General features: G+C 41.2%; 3 long non-coding RNA genes across 3 annotated transcripts in view; 2 read left to right on the plus strand and 1 right to left on the minus strand.

Moving 5' to 3' along the window:
* The first annotated feature begins 4,223 nt into the window (after positions 1-4,223).
* LOC145434101 (uncharacterized) overlaps positions 4,224-13,056 on the plus strand; it is an 83,160-nt gene continuing 74,327 nt past the window's right edge. Inside the window, exon 1 of the long non-coding RNA XR_013913270.1 lies at positions 4,224-4,508. This is a non-coding gene — a long non-coding RNA (uncharacterized LOC145434101). The remainder of the gene's footprint in view (positions 4,509-13,056) is intronic.
* LOC145434094 (uncharacterized) lies at positions 4,922-6,397 on the minus strand. Its single transcript, XR_013913267.1, has 2 exons — positions 5,811-6,397; positions 4,922-5,192 (listed from the first exon to the last, which is right to left on the minus strand). It is a non-coding gene; the product is annotated as an uncharacterized LOC145434094 (long non-coding RNA).
* LOC145434095 (uncharacterized) lies at positions 7,537-10,877 on the plus strand. The gene is made up of 2 exons (XR_013913268.1): positions 7,537-8,117; positions 10,144-10,877. It is a non-coding gene; the product is annotated as an uncharacterized LOC145434095 (long non-coding RNA).

Genomic DNA, 13,056 nt, shown 5'->3' on the forward strand with positions numbered 1-13,056 from the left:
TATTATTGACATAATTCCAAAATACGCGAGGGAGATAGCGTATAGTTGTGACGATATGGGCCCACTAACCGGGCGGCTCCGGTACGATTCCCGCCGGAGGCTTATCTGGTCTCCTCTTTCCCCGCCGTAAAAAGCCCAGAAAAAGATCCGACGACAGAAAGCACTTACAAGGAATAGAAAGAACCATAAAGGACCGCGGCTTCATAAAATGTCAACATCGAAAAGAACTGTGACGTCGGGCACTATAGGCCTATCTGTCCATTACAACGCATTGTGTCTTATCGCATTGTAGGCTACCTTGTGTGTCTTGTTCAGATAAAAAAATATCCCAGCGATAAATTATTATCATTATCGATATTGATTATCGAAGAGGATTAGTTCTCCGCACTCTTCTGTAATTCATTCATATAATTTACGACCAGATGCATATAGTAAGCCCCCAGAAGTTGCATCGATTACCGCACGGTGGGCCGATCAGTGTTTATTTGTGCGGGAGTGAGGTGAAAAAATGTGGCTTCGGCCCAGATTACATCTTACAACACACAGCCACATAATCCTGAACCGGATCGTGACCACCTCTAGTCGATAGACAAATCTTTGCTGGTGTGACGTCAAATTTATCGAAATGGGCTCATAACTCATTTAAAATCCGCTAGTTGGCGCTAAAGAGCGTCCGGAATTTGGATCACAAAAATATGGTAACCCTACCATAGGCGCCTAAATGGCTGGCGCCAAATGTTCCTGTCCTGGCAATCAGAATCCCACAAAAAATGCCATCTCGCAGAGAAAAATTAATTGCCAGTGCAGAAATACCAATTTGAAATCGTTCGCATCTTTTAGTTTAGCACGTATGGGCGATTTGAATATCTTTTGACATAGCAGACAGGCCACGAAATATCATTACGTAACGAAGTCAATATACCCACGGGTCCACCCGAATATGTTCAATTATTATTTACGGGCCCTACATTTTCCAAGACACCTCACTCAGCTTTTCCGGTATATCTGAATACATGAGCAGAGAGAGATAAAAAATTGAAAGCAATATCTATGCAATTCCCGACCATATTGACCGATCCAATCATGAATGATTGAAATTTTTCGCGAAATAAGCTGACTAACTAAAGAGTCCAACAATTTGTGCCAAGAAGTACCGGTAAAGAGGTATCGGGGGAGTTGGGTCTGAGGGGTGCAGAAGTTTGCTTTATCGCCCTATGGAGGGGGGGTCAAGACCAACGTATTGGGGGGGGGGGCAGACGAAGTTCTGTTACAGTTCTTCTGGAATCAAGTCAGAGAAATAACCTTTTTAGTTAGTGAACTCACCAACATTCAACTGGAAAAGTGTAATTTCGAGGTCGAGCCGAAAAGTTGACCTTTTTCTTAGTCAACTCGCCGGTGATTTCAGTATGTATGCCAATTTTTCGGTTCCCAATATTTGGGGGGCGATGAACGGTGTGGAGTTTGAAAAGGGGGCGATGAGTCGAAAAAGGTTGGGAACCACTGATCTAGCCGATATCCTGATTCTACGAGACCTAATTCTATCCAAGCGCCTTCCATTTTCACGAAATGCAACGGTGTATGCGTCCACGTCCATGAATCATGTCAATTCGCAATAAATATGAATTATTATGCTCCATACGTAACGGAATGGTGTACTGGGCTTAGAGCACGAACACGGGTTATCTGCTCATGAGCAAAGCGACCTACTTTTCTGTCAGTTTTGGATGCTATCCGACTGGTTACCACTTAGTCAATAAAATATGGAATGGATGATAGGGTGGCGTCAATTTTTTTCGACCATCGTGATCGACACGCCGATTTCCCTTTTAATATGTGTTGAAATCGATAAAATGAACATCATGCATTTTTGGTGACAGCTCCCGAGAGCTAATGCGCGACCAATCGTTGTTTGCCTGTATCTTTGCCGGTATACTGCTAATATATATATATATTTACCTATTAGGCTACTTTGGGAGACAATCGCACTTATTTTTGTAGCAGTTGGGGGACGAAAAAAATTGGGAGACAATTTTGTGTCCCCCTAATTCTTGGCGACATTTTTCCCTCGGTTGCTATCGTCTGTTAAGCAAATCCGTTTGGGACCACGCTTATTAGTCCCTCATTTGTCCCTTCCAAAAGAAATCAAGTCATGAAGTAGCAGGAATTTCGAGTTACAATGGCGACATTTTGACCCCTGTATAAACCCCGTATTTTGAAAAGTGGCATTAAGTCGACAATCAATAGGGGGGATTTTCGTCCGCTTTTCGCGTGTATAAAATGACACCGCTTTGCATACATGATAGTTTTTGTTTAGGATTTACTCAGTTTAGACCATTCCAGTATATATAGGGATTTTAAGACTTTATACACTGTTTTAAAAAATGACGACATAAAAAATGCTGACTACCATTGTGATGACTCGACATAAGTTCTAGTTGCGATCTTGGTAGACACCGCGAATCGTACGATTTTAATGACGACTCCTATTATTTGGGCCCTGATTAGCTCTTGGCAAAGGCGAAAGGGCACTATACCATCGTTAAATTTTGTTGTTCAACACTCCTGATACATATTGTGAAAAAGAATCCCTGCTTTACCTTAATACAACTCCATCAAATATATGTATTGGTTATAGCATGATAAATATTCTGTAGTATTTCCCGCACCCAATATATCGAGCTGATAGGTCGTTGATTTGCTTGTGTCAAGACAGCTTTAAGATGCTCTGTCAGTTGCGAGCGTAAGGCATATACCTTTTGTCAGTTATTCTCAACCTTTCATGTCTTTGCGGACCCCTTTTGGACCGTCGCGAGCCTCAGCGAACCCCCGACTTTTATTTCTAATTTAGCTCAAATTATTGTTTCCGCTCAAGCCAGACAATGTTCAATGCGGTACTAAAGATGCATTGCGACATATTGAACAGAGAAGAGAATGGAAAAACTACCAAGCACGGTTATTATTAATCTATAGCAGGGGTCGGCAACCTTTTGCTAGTCGCGGGCCAAATTTCAGGTGCACAACATTTTGGCGGGCCGGACCGGAATTTTTCTTAATACTATAGTTAACAGTCACGTCGGTATATTACCCTACAATGCTGCAATCTCAATCATACAAATCACAAAAACAGCAAAACACATGTATTTACACTTCAACAACGCAGGATAAATGTGACACTTGGCGCAGCTTGCTTTGTGATAGGTTTTCAACTTCTGGCAACAAGTCAGATGAAGCTAGAATCAGGCCATATTCAGAATGTGCGTTGGGATACGTGATCTTAGCTTGCTCTTCGTGAATTTCATTGTTGAAAACTATTGTTCACATGCGCACGTGCTACCCCAAAAGTCGATGCTACTTCTTTTGCATTGTTGGTCAAGCTGGGATGAAGACCCATTTCAAGAACGTACTCTTTGTCAAAGTCAATCAGCGATATGCTCTTTGTATGAAATTTGTCATTCAATTCAACTGAATGGCATTTCAAATGGGCCCATTTGAAATTTTCTGGCAATGGTATTGGCGCCCACATTAACCGGAGTACTGGGTAGTCAGAATTTATTTTGTACAGAACGAATGTCGGAAAAGCGGATGGAAATTCATTAATTAAATTTGGTATTTCACAGTTACAAATGTATGGTGCTGGTACTAGGTTTATACTCTCTTCCAGTATAGGAAAGTGAGCTTAGTTAGTTGTTTCCCCCTGAAGTTGCAAATTCAATTTGTTTAGATGTGACGTTAAATGTTCTACGAAAGCAAGATTAGACACCAATTTTCGATGACAAGATTATGAGTCGGCGATGTTTGTATTTTCAAGGAACGTTGCTATTTCATTTCTTAGTTCATAGACTCGTGCAAGCATCTCGACGTAACAAAGCATGTACCCGTTTTGCCAGTGACACTTGCAACCGACGGGTTTGCCCAAGACACAGAAAACTTCAGAAGAATGCATATTGCTTGGAATGCCGAACGGCTTCTTGTAGTTGAAGTGCTATATGTTTCGTTGTTCTTGTGTTTGAAATATACGTGACAAAGCAAAGCTTATTGGGGTAGGCCTATCTTTACTATTGCTTTTGGTCTGCATTCATTACAGTGGAACATATTGATTCAAAGGCTTTTTCGCGTGCGCCTTGTCAGGAGTTAGCGACAAAAGAAGAACTTACTGAAATATAGACATACGAAAACCAAATTGGCAAAATATGACGTAACAATGTAATATTAAAAAGGATCGCTAACAGCTGTACCGGTACTCCGGTAGTCATAACAAAGTGACAAGAGAAAATCAAATCATACAAAACACAGACAATTAGCGGTATTTTATTTAATATTTTAGGATTGCATAGATAGGCCTACTCTTTGTGCTTGTTATTGTGCCGTTAACTTTTTGATGGGGGCACACGGGGGATCTTTGAGGTGATGGATTCTGCTGTGGTGAATGTGGTTCTGAGAGCAATATTCAAGTTCAGTACCGCCAGTAACATTTGAGGTATCTCTGCGTTTCTCTGAGAGCTATTATGGTGATTAACATTTAAAAAGTGGTATTCTGCGACTCACGCAGCAGCCTGATTCTAAAATCGGAATATAACGAACCCGGGCCAGTACGGGGCTCGTTCACTTTCGGACCAAAAACCATTTTTCTCCGTAACGCTGTACTGAGTTTGGTCCGAAAGTGAACTAGCCCCGCAGGTGCGTGAATTACATGTTCCGGAATCATAATCCGTAAGTGGAAGAAAACATTATAAATTTTGACATTTTTCGAAGCAGTGCTGCACTGCAGATTGGAACTCATTACGAAACGGCGGGCCGTATTCTTGTGGTAACTAATCATATTCTTGTGGTAACTAATCATTTCGTCGCGGGCCGGACGATTTCGCTTGGCGGGCCGGATCCGGCCCGCGGGCCGTAGGTTGCCGACCCTTGATCTAAAACATGGGTACAGATATTCTATTTTCCTTATATTAACACACGGTAAGAAGCAGTCAGATTCGGCTATCAATTACGGCCCCGTCCGTTCAAGCCAAGGCAACAATACATATATTGACATTGACAGTCTGATGTTTAAGTGATCAGAGCGTCACGTCATCATCGTTGATCATTATGGCAGACTAGGGAGACCGCAGGCACTTTGATCAGAATTGCTTGACGGCAAATTCATTAAAGTGTCTTCCCAGCTATCTTGACGTCTCGATTGTTTGCAGTGGCTGAAAAACAAGGCAGCGATCTAATGCCAAATTGTTAGCTCCATGCACAGTACATACGTTTGAAGATTATACACAACTCCAGTAAATTTCAAAACAAAAATGCAACATGATAGGTTGCTTCATCAAGATGGAGCTTTATCATAGGCCACACACTTGATTTTGAATCAATGAAACGAAAAGGCAGATGTTATCGTAACTATGTGCTCACTCACACAGCGTATATATACGATTTATCAATATTTAGAAAGTATCTAGCTAGTTGAATTATTTGAAATTAATCGGGAAACAATATAAAGTTAACGTTACGCGATAAAAGTAGGCCTATTCCCAGATATATTGAGCGTGAAGTCAACATTTTACTAATTGAGTTCTGTGAACACCTTTTCAAGGACGATTCTAAATCCGTTGCTACTCACATAGACGTTTAATAATCTGTCAGAAAGCACGTTACGCAGTGAAAATCTACCACGGCACGAATTGAATTAGTGAGGGAAACATCACAGGACGCAGCCTCCGTTTGGCGACTGTTCTGTCCAGTACTTACCCTTCCGCGTGACGTAGTTAACGAAATATAATACTTACAACAGAAGGGAAATGCATTCTATACTGAATACTCACTTTTTGTCATGGAAAAGGAGTCAGCGTGGCGATCCAAATTTGTACGCTATTGTACGCAGAATTCAGCAGCTATGTAGAATACTCTTCAATACACAGAACGAATCGTTCGATGAAAACACTGATTGGGAAGTAACTCCATCACGCATGTTTGCGTCTTTAAGTTTTCATATAAGATTCGTGTTAAGGATTCATGCTGATATACTTGTCATGAAACTTTAGGGCCATGAGGTGCTAATACATCTTCTGCATCATTCTACATCATCTGCTAGTCCATCGTCCAAAGTAACGTCCATTTACAATAACCTGCTAATACGCTGAAACTAATCTTTCAATCACTCGGTGACAGCGGACATGAGACCTTACCAGTTGATGGCACGCAATTGGTCGCGCGTACGTATACAATACAAAAGTCATCGACCTAATTCAACATTGTGAATTGTGCCTATCTCTGTAAGAAAGGCGGCATGTTAAATTTTTTGTGATAAAAGTAGGCTATTCCTAAGCTACTGATCGATCTGTATATTCTGCGAATTCGGTAGCCTTTGGGAGACAAAAACCGACTTTTCAGACACCAATACCGGGCCATCCCCGTGCCCAAGCCGTTGAATCGGATATCATCGCGTTCAGTTCGACGAGAGGAAGACGGGGATAACTCTGTCGAACCCCTAAGACCAGCGGTTGTCGATCGGTATTTCGATCTATGTTCTGATACCGACCGATCGAAAAACCAACTGCGTAACCCGTATTGGCGTACTATCACGGGTTTTTGGAAGAAAACTTTTTTCTACGCGTCTCAGCCCCATTTCCCGGGTATCGTTGGAATCGTAATCGAATTACGCGTCTGCCGGTACCAAATTTATCCGGCTACGATATTCGGTTGGCGAGAAATCGGTGATTAAAAAAACTGTGAAAAAAGCGCTATACACTGTTTTTTGAAGGCCGATCCCGAGTCGGCTGAAAGTCCGATACGATCGTATCGGGTATCGGTCTACGCGGGACCCGAAGACGAACGCAGCGGTACCTCGTATGGCCCAGTGGTGTGAACGACCGAGACGGAACCTCGAAAAGCCCGCCTATGAAAAACGTGAACTTCTCGGATGATCCACCGATCCAGGATAATCCGAGGATTATAATCGAAAAACTCCCATAACTCCGCTTCTACTGGTCGGAATTGAGTCAAATTTGGTTTGCATCGTCTTTGAAGACAGCTAAACAATTTCATGGGGTTGGCAGAAAAATTTGAATTCTTTTTCAAAATTTCATCTAATAAATTAAAATTTTTAATTTGATCTGCGGAGTCCTTTACTTGTTAGAATTGAACCAACTTTGGTGTGCAGTGTTCTTAGGGTAACCTGACAATTTAATAAGTCAATGGCTGGAATCCGAAATTTTACTTTATTTTTGAACAGCCCTAGTGTACGTACGTACAGTCCATTTATGATCAGTGCGGGACTTGAAGCACAGGCCTGCAGGCATAGGCGGAGCCTGGAGCCTATTCAATCATATTACGTCGCATGCCATGCAATACCTCGTTTACAATGATGATGACCCCATTAAACGCCAATGTAATCAAGGAGGTTCGTAATTCGAAATGAAGATAGGTTGGGATTAGTTTATACAGGGTTTGGCGCTTTGGCCATGTTGATAATTGTAATTATAATTGATCGGGCAGGGTTATTACCAAAGGAAGTCATATGGGCGAATCGAAACCGTTAGTTAATTTGGCGGAGACAAATCCTTTGTAAGTGGCCGGGATGGTAATATCTAGAGATATCATAATGAAATGCTATTGTCTCACGTACATTTCTACTTGTAAATGTACAGTACGAGTGCACAAGCACATACGTACATTTATGATTAGTGCGGGATTTGAAGCACAGGCCTGCGGACATAGGTGGAGCCTGGAGCCTAATAAATCACATAATGTCGCATGCAATACCTCGTTTACAATGATGATTATCTCATCCTGCGCCAAGGTAATTAAGGAGGTTCGAAACCGCAACTGGCTGGTATCGCAACTGTGGATCATATCACTACGTTTTCTCGCGACGCTCTCACTAATTGAGTGGCCTTGAATTCGAGATCTAGACGTGTCTCCGAGTACAGGCGAATGTTGGGTTAGCTTTGCTGGATTTCAGGCGGTGCGTTCTCTTCGGTATCAAGCAGAATATTCATACACGTATCTGTTTAGAATTAGGTTTGACTAGTCTGACTATATGATGGATATACTAACCGACTCTGACTGCGACAACGAAGCATTTGATCCTAAGCCAATAAAGCTCGGAAGATATGTCTCTTCTGACAAAGGTACGTACCATGTAATTCCGTATGATTGCATGTATTTCAATATATCAGTGGTTCCTAATTATCTATTAAACAAGTGGAAATAGTCTAGAGGGTATTAAAGGACAACAGAAAGGTGGTATAACAATCTTTCGATTAAATTATAATCGCAAATTTACATTTGACAAATACATCAAGGTACGGCTCGTTCGTTGGGCTTTCTGAGACATAGGGACTATACGCCATGTGTTTCGGTCATCGTAATTTATGTAAAATGTGTGTCATGTGCGTATACAATTATGCATAGTGTTGGTATGTTTCTTCCCTGTACCATCATGAATGATTCAGTTTACTGATATGATCATACAGCTTCTTATACGAGTAGCATAATATTAGTTGTTTCGCTTGAAGCAGGCCTACAGTAGGCCTATATCTATGTTGAAGTCGAAACTGGAAGTATTATCTCTACTCTTTACTCAACTATCAAATGTCTATACCACATTTCAGTTAATTTACTATTCGAACAGAGCAATGATACAAAGTTTTAAATTATTGATTCGAGCCCGAAATAATTCCAATGCTGACGCCAAGTTTTGAAAACGAACCATTCATCATTATGTCTATTATCAATTGAGTCAATTTGATGAGGAGTAATGTTTCGCAATGTTTCGATGATCGATGATATGGTATATTTCATCAAATAGCGTTGTTATCCACGTACAATGTACATTGTGCAATATGTTTACGGTTTGTTGACAAGGATATTACGTGATGTGTTCGCTCCCTTATTACTACCGTGTACCATGAGCCAGGGGTGTCAAACTCGAATTGCTTCGCCGGCCGGATTCAGACCTTCAAATCGCTCGCGGGGCGGACCAGTCACATCAATCAAAAATGTTACCTCAAAATCAACGCCTCAGTTGAGCACTTGAATACTCAATTATACAGCCCATGTATGATGCGGTTATACTCTATCAAACCCGTTATTCGCAAACAATAGAATTTTTTCAAGTCCGTAATAGAACCTAGTCCAACCTTTGACGACTTTGTTATTGTCGATCCGTCTGCAACAGTAATTAAAGGCAAAGTCGCTATTGCTCTTCGTTGATTTTAACTATGTTTCATATCGATTTGGGGAACATCATTTCGTATGGTATATTTTGATGCTGTCATCTTACCAAGTTTCAAGACTATGACTTTATGACTAGCGCAGTAATTTCGCTGTCAAAGTCGAGCATCTAGTAAATCAGCCCGCGCCAATATATGGTCGACTTTGATAACGTACTTACTACTTTAATTATTGGGTCACAGCCTTTAAATCTTCATACAATGTTAGATGCCATCATGAAGATATACAATCCGAAATTTTGCCATATAGGAAACAATCAAAATGTACACATACCAATACTGTTTTTCGTGAAAAATCAGTTATGCGGTAGGCTGAAGGTCAGGTGATTGCATCTTACACTGAACCAATTTTTGAGGGTGTGACTCGGTGATCAGGATAGTAATTTCGTTATGATAGTCGAGTATATCAAGTACATCGCTGACCTGCCATCTAGGCTACCGCATGATAGATTTTTCACAAAAGCCGAAATTGCTATAATGCTATATGTAGGTTTTGAATGTGTTTTATCCCGCGGGGGATAAAAAATATCGTATTGTATTGTATTGCCAGGTAGAGTGGAATGGGTTTGTTCGTTTGTGGTATTCATGGTGTTTGTCGACTACTATGGTCATTCCCCCCATAATTGCCGACTTTTAGCAGGGCCCACTTCTGGGCTTTTATAAGACGCCGCTTACAGGGATGAGATGGCGAGGGGGAATGTAAATTGATGCTGTGTGTTCGCGTAATATACATTTATTAGTTATTGATCATGGCAGTGAAGATATCGATTTCTTTGGATCCTACTTCCGAGCTAGGCCAACCTTCGATGTTATATGATTTCTTCTGACCGTCGTCGTTGAAATACCATTGAACCTTACAATAGTTATATGCAGCTAGTAGCCCAAATTATAGATTTAATGAAATATGCTCGTGTCTTTTTAGGGTACAAAGAAATTGGAGAATTTGTGGAAAGCAGTGACATCCTGAAAGGTTTACCGGACATGCAAGAGGATAAAAATGGTTAAAACCAAAATCTTCAATGAGAGAAAAAGATGCCGCTCTGCACTGCATAAGGGGATGTCACAAATGCACGAATAGTCATGGACTATGACATCAGACTTTCAGCACGTAGCGTCAGTGATCTCTAGCACTGACGACTGTAGATTACGATTGAGCAATTTCGTTTAGTACCTGGTGGCAATTTTAAATGTACAATTCGTTTCATGATTTTCGTTGCATTCTCTTCACAACATTTTGTAGCGAATGTGTTTTGATAAATTGGTTTCGATCGCATGCTTCGAACTATTTCATTTCTTGGTGTGATTTAGCAGGTTGACATTGGTAGAATCGAACGATTTTTTGGCCGCTTTCAGCATTGGCTGGAGGATGCACCCATGGCTCACCATGGGGCGTAGCCGTATTGCTCGAGGTCCGAATTACTGAACAGTGAACAAGTTGGCGTATGGCTTAAAACAAATGGAAGTTAGCAATTATCAAGTGCCCAAGATTATCACGAATCAAGATTCAATGTGATCTGCTGTAGGGTTTTTAAGAGAAACATGAATTTGGAGCGAAGTTTATACGGTAACTCCTTACAATTTGACGCGGCTATAACATGGCGAGAGTCTGAGATCGGTTTAGAGACATGTTAAAGTGGTCTTTATTCGGTAATATTGGATCACAAAGTGTACAGTGCCTTAGTGGAAAAATTGCCTCATAACTGCTAGTAGACTGTATGGTCCATGAGACGTTATACTTCCGAGGGATATTAGGGCTGCTTATATTAAACCGAATATATTTATTACCTAATTAGAACTTGGATCTGCTATCGCGACAGAGTAGCCACGGCTGGCCAACGAATGTCATAGTGATTTGGATACTAGCCGTAAAAAACTGGTGATCTAATCTGCAGCATGGCCAACTGTAGCTTCTTATAAAGACACATGTTCCGTATTTTCACAGCAGTTTTCAAACGCAAATATGTGCGTGGTGAAATGGCATGGTCATTGGTATAATCCACAGCTGCAACACCAATGGGTTGTTGGTTCGAGTCCGGCTGAGGACGACACGAGAATTCCTACCCAAGTGTTGGAGGTTTATCTAGGCTCGTCGTCATCCTGTGATCCGCGTAAGCGGTGATTTATAAAAGCCTAGGAGTGGGCTGTGCTAAAAGTCGGTGAATACGGAATCAAAAAATGAATATAGGCATACTCTAAAACTACGAAATTAGTCAAAACTCCATGAATAAAAAACAAACAAACGGCGAATTATATATCGCGATCATCGATATCGTACAAGGATGACGTCGTGGATTTCAAATAGTGACGTCAAAAGTGATTGTCATTGGTAAATGACTCTTTTGACGAAACTGGTTCCCGAACCTTGTCATATAATACGACGTCAATGTCCACCTTAGTTCAGTAACAGCAATGGTCATGGTCTGGTAATTCAAAATGGCGAATTGTCTCCCTAAGTAACAAATGTCCACTAAAGTGGTCTATTAGATATTGAAAAAGTTGGGAAAAATTAGGGCGACCGCAGTTGGAGGACATTTCGTGTATATTCTAAACGCTGCGATATAAACCGCAAATCACCAGTGACAAAGCGCGGAATCGATATTCCAAAACCAATCGAGTTATTTTCAGACGCCTAGTTTGTCTCCTTCTGTTGGCGATAACTGTCGCCCAACTGCTTCAAAACAGGACTGTCCACCAAAGTAGTCTAATAGGTAAATATATATATATATATATATACATATCGACTTTGTAATTAAAAAAAGGGCAAAAGAAAACAGTCAACAAAAGAACATCGAGCGATACAGTTTTGCGCTCGTGTTACCAGAAATGATTTGTGTTCCCGATCGGGTGGTCAATTTCCAGCCCCAGGTTGTATTCCGAAAAGCTTGTGTAAGATACGTTATCATCTATGTCAGCAATGGCCAATTATTTTCCCCGCGGGCCAAATGAAAGCAGAAAATACATCTTCCATCACATCCTAGAGTAGATACAGACATAATTCGACTCGCCCCACCCGACAACGTGCAGTTCCCGTTTGGAATGCCGTCGTCACCGTCGCGCGTTGCAGGTATTTAATAATTCGTAGTAACAATCACTTGATATTAGGACGGGTAATTATACACTCTTTGTAATTATTGTAAGAAGGCATTCCTATCGCGCCATCGTTTACCGAACTATCAGCGGCATTACAACTAGCTGAGGGATTAGCAAACGTTCTATTGAACGTAAATCGCTGGATGATAGCGAATATAACGTTCGTTTAGAAGTTGCTACCGTTCAATGAATTCCAATCGCAACAAACAACGGGTTCGTGGCGTCATTGGCCATCGGGTATTGTCCGTAACACCGTCTCGATTCCACGAAAAATAGGGTGCGACCTATATCGCAATAACTTGAATGCATGTCAACAACTATATCATCACCGATTGAAAGCATCGCGGTTTACCCACAATTCATAGGTATTGCTCTGTGTATAGTCCTAATTTCATATTTGAGAATTCTCTCATCAATAGTCATAACGTTCCATGTCATCAAACCATAGTGTCCTATATGGTGTCGACACAAGCAAATCGCACGGTTCAATGAAATTGTACACGTCACAGTTTTCATTTGGCTACAGGCAATTTGACGGTGATTTTTGACCGGCTTGCCGAGCATTAAATTTGATGAATCGGGTATCAATCGAAAGCTGACTCTGCACTGATTACGAAAATATAAATTTTATTCCGCTCGCGGCCCTGGAACCCCCACAATCAGCCCCCAATTATTCATTGTAGAGTAGATTGGCAGTGTGACGCAACAATGCTATCTGGTGAAACGAGAGACTAGCTCAAGAGCA

This window comes from Botryllus schlosseri, chromosome 2 (assembly GCF_051294905.1).
Source record: "Botryllus schlosseri isolate E-star chromosome 2, Bs_hap1, whole genome shotgun sequence".
Classification (NCBI taxonomy): Eukaryota; Metazoa; Chordata; class Ascidiacea; order Stolidobranchia; family Styelidae; genus Botryllus; species Botryllus schlosseri.